The following is a 4,526-nucleotide window of genomic DNA, read 5'->3' on the forward strand; positions in this document are numbered from 1 at the left end:
ACCTACTTCTTTCTTTAAATAACAGTTGTGACAAACAGCAGAAAGAATTGTGGAATGCTGCACTTGTGATCCATACAAAACACCAATATTTTGGATTATACATAATTTAAGGAAATGTCTCAAACCCTTTTTAAATACTGTAGTAGCTAAAAAGGCATGCCTTACTTAGGTGGGTATAGGAATGCAGTTTAGAAAAGAGAGCTATCACACTGGAACTACTCAATTTCTTCAAAATCACTGAGCAGGAAAAGCAACATTGAACTTCCATATTGATTTTACACAACCTCTACATAGTACTCTGACTTAAATCCAAGAGCAAAATTTAAGACTCTCTTCCTCTATTTTTGGTAAACAACAACATTATAAAGTTAGATGACCTTTCCCTCAGGATTTTACCTGGGAGTGGCCTTTTAACTTTTTATTTAAAAGAGGGTAGGTTTGGCACTTTTATACTGATGTCACCTATGTTAATATTTCTTGGAATCTCAGGAAGATTCACATTCTTTACAGGTGATCGAACACGGGCTGGAGCCCCACCCTCTAAGCCAGCCTAGGATTTCTCCAGTTTATTTTGTGCAACAGTTTGTGTAACAGTCTCATCTGTGTTGGTCTCCATAACAATTCCCCATTGCCATTTCTGCAAGAGTATTGTGAACCTTGGGGTGTTGTCTAGGTGGCCCAGCTGGTTAAGTGTCCAACTCTTGGCTTCAATTCAGGTTATAATCTTGGGGTTGAGCCCCTTCTGGGGCTCTGTACTCAGTGGGGAGTCTGCTCGAGGATTCTTTCTCTCCCTCTTCCCCTCCCCCTCCTCACAATCTCTCTCTGTCAAATAAATCTTTTTAAAAAAAAAAAATACTGTGAACCTTGTCTGCATGGAAAATTAAATCCAGTTCAGAGACTTCTTCAAAACACTTGTCTAATGTTTCCACAAATACTTGAACTACATCCAAAACGCCAAGTTCATTTTCCAAAGAATCCACACAGAAGCCAAAATATAATTTACAATGTTTGTAAACAAATATGTTGTCAGATTGTCCAATTAACAATACCTCTTCTAGGAAATTACAAAAGTTTTCATCCCTTAGATACCTCATGGATTGTCTCTCTGATATTTTGCTGTTACAGATCTTCACAGTAGGGCTGGTAGAACTTGGAGAGCCACAGTTTCCCATGTTTGTTGAAGATGAGTATCTTCTTCATCCCAGATGAACTGGCCTGACTGGGTGGGGGCTGGTGGGTGAGCCTTCCCTGGGGATCTTGCCAGCAATCTTTCACCACCTGTTGTATATTAATTTTGTATCCCACAACTTTACTGGCTTCATTTATTAGTCCTAAGTGGTTTTTTTGTTTGTTTGTGGAGTATTTAGGGTATCCTATGTATTCTGTCCTATCATCTATAAATAGTGACAGTTTTACTTCTTCCTTTCCAATTTGTGTGCTTTGTATTTCTTGTCTAATTGCTATGGCTAGGATTTCTAATACCATGCTGAATTAAAATGGTGAGAGTAGGCATCCTTGTCTTGTTCCTGATATTAGAGGAAAGGCTTTCAGTTTTTTACCTTTGAGTATGATATTAGCTGTGGGTTTGTTATATATGGCCTTTGATATGTTGAGGTACATCTCCTTTATACTTCATCATGAAAGGTTGTTGAATTTTGTCAAATACTTTTTTTTTTGCACCTATTGAAATGGCCATATAATTTTTATCTTTCATTTTGTTACTGTGGTGTATCATGCTGTTTGATATGCAGCTTGAACCATCCCTGCATCTCTGGAATAAATCTCACTTGAGCTTGATGTATGATCCTTGTAATATATTCCTTAAATTCCTTAAATTTGTTAAAATTTTATTGAGGATTTGTGCATCTGTGTTATTAGAGATAGTCACCTATAATTTTCTTGGGGGCATCCTTGTCTGGTTTTGGTGTCAGAGTAATGCTTACCTCATAAAATAAAATTAGAAGCATTCCCTACTTTTCAGTTTTTTTGAGGAGTTTGAGAAGGATAGGTTTTAAATACTCTTTGAATATTTGGTAGAATTCACCAGTGAAGCTGTCTAGTCCTAGGCTTTCTGTTCAGAGATTGTTGATACTAATTCAATCTCCTTACTAATAATCGGTCTCTTCAGATTTTCTATTTCTTTATGATTCTGTCTTGGAAGATTGTAAGTTTCTGGGAATTTATTCATTTCTCCTAAGTTGTCCAACTTGTTGACATATCATTATTTGTAGTAGTCTCTTATTTTTTGGATTTCTGACATATCAGTTGTGATTCCTCTTTGATTTTGTTCTTTTTTCTTTTGAGACCTTTTTTCCCCCTTGGTGAGTCTAGCTAAAGTTTTGACAGTTTGGTTTGTTCATTCAAAGAACAAGCCTCTTTGCTTCATTGATCTTTTCTATTGTTTTTTTTAGTCTCTATTTTCACTCTGATCTTTATTGCTCTTTGGGCTTCATTCTTCTTCTTCTTCTTCTTCTTCTTCTTTTTTTGTTTTGTTTCCTTAAGGTATTTTCTTACTGATTTTCTGTCTAGACGATCTATCCGTTAATATAAGTGGGGTGTTAAAGTCCCCTACTATTGTATTGCTGTCAGTTTCTCTCTAAGGCCTGTTAATGTTTGCTTTATATATTTTGGTGCTTCTATGTGGGAGGAGTGTACATTTGTAAACATTATAGCTTCTTGTTAGATTGACCCTTTTATCATTATGTAGTACCCCTCTTTGTCTTTTTTTTTTAAAGTCTTTGTTTTAAATTTATGTTGTCCAATATGTGTATAGCCATACTAGCTTTCTTTTTGTTTCCATTTTCATGGAATATCTTTTTTCCATTCCTTTGCTTTTAGTCTGAATATGTCCTTCTAAATCAAATCTCTTGTAGATACTATATAGATGTCTTTTTATCCATTCAACCACTCTTTTGTTTTGATTGAAGAATATAATCTATTTACATTTAAAGTAATTATTGACAGATATGTACTTAATCCCACTTTGTTAATTGCTTTCTGGCTATTCTCTTGTGGTTGCTGTGTGAAGTTCATATATTAATTTGTGTGTACTATAACAGTGTATTTTAAGTTGATAGCAAATTAAATTTGAATGCATTCCAAAACTACATTTTTGCTCTCTTCCCCCATGTTTTTATGCTTTCAGTGTCACATTTTATATCTTTTCATTTTGTGTATCCCTTAACTAATTATCGTGGTTTTAGTTAATCTTAATAGTAGCTTTATAAATGTCTAATCCACTGCCTTTCCTGTGTTTATCTTTTCCAATGAGATTTTTACTTTTTTATGGTTTCTTGTTATTGATTAGTTCCATTTCTTTTCAGCTTAAAGAAGTCCCACAGCATTTGTTGTAAAGCCAGTTTAGTAGGGATAAACTTTAGCTTTCGCTTATCTGGAAAACTATCTCTTCTTCAATTCTGAATGATAACCTTGTTAGGTAGAATATTTTTGGTTCTGAGTTTTTTCTTTCAGCACTATGAATACATCCTGCCACTCCCTTCTAACCTGCACAGTTTCTGCTGAGTAATCTATTGATAGTCTTAAGATTTTCCTTTGTATATAATAATTTCTTTTTCTCCTGCTTTTACAATTGTTTCTAACTTTGGATATTTTAATTATAATGTATGTTGGTGTGGTTCTTTTTGGGTTCATCAATTTGGGAACTCTCTGGGCTTCCTGAATCTGGATGTCTCTTTCCTTCCTAGATTAGGGAAGTTTTTAAGCCATTTGTACTTTCTTTCTTTCTTTTTTTTTTTAATTTCTTTTCAGTGTTCCATAATTCATTGTTTATGCACTATATCCAGTGCTCCATGCAATATGTGCCCTCCATTATACCCACCACCAGGCTCATCCAATCCCACCCCCTCCTCTCCAACAACCTCAGTTTGTTTCTCATGGTTCGTCTCCCCCTCCAGTTTCCCCCAACTCCCTTCTCTCCAGCTCCCCATGTCCTCTGTGTTATTCCTTATGTTCCACAAATAAGTGAAACCGTATGATAATTGACTCTCTCTGCTTGACTTATTTCACTTAGCATAATCTCTTCCAGTCCTGTCCATGTTGATACAAAAGGTTGGTATTGATGGAGGCATAATACTCCATAGTATATATGGACCATATCTTCTTTATCCATTCATCCATTGAAGGGCATCTTGGTTCTTTCCACAGTTTGGTGACTGTGGCCATTGCTGCTATGAACATGGGGTACATGTGGCCCTTCTTTTCAGTACACCTGTATCTTTGGGGTAAATACCCAGTAGTGCAATTGCAGGGTCATAGGGTAGCTCTATATTTAATTTCTTAAGGAATCTCACACTGTTTTCCAAAGTGGCTGCACCAACTTGCATTCCCACCCACAGTGTAAGAGGGTTCCCCTTTCTCCACATACTCTCCAACACATGTTGTTTACTGTCTTGTTATTTTGGCCATTCTGACTGGTGTAAGGTAGTATCTCAATGTGGTTTTGATCTGAATCTTCCTGATGGCTAGTGATGATTTTTTTTTTTACTTTAAAAACTTTCTTCTCCTTT

General features: G+C 35.8%; 1 pseudogene; it reads right to left on the reverse strand.

Moving 5' to 3' along the window:
* Nucleotides 1–418: 418 nt before the first annotated feature.
* Nucleotides 419–1,200, reverse strand: LOC123954538 (annotated as a pseudogene).
* Nucleotides 1,201–4,526: the final 3,326 nt, after the last annotated feature.

The sequence above is a fragment of the Meles meles genome, chromosome 12 (assembly GCF_922984935.1).
Source record: "Meles meles chromosome 12, mMelMel3.1 paternal haplotype, whole genome shotgun sequence".
NCBI lineage: Eukaryota > Metazoa > Chordata > Mammalia > Carnivora > Mustelidae > Meles > Meles meles.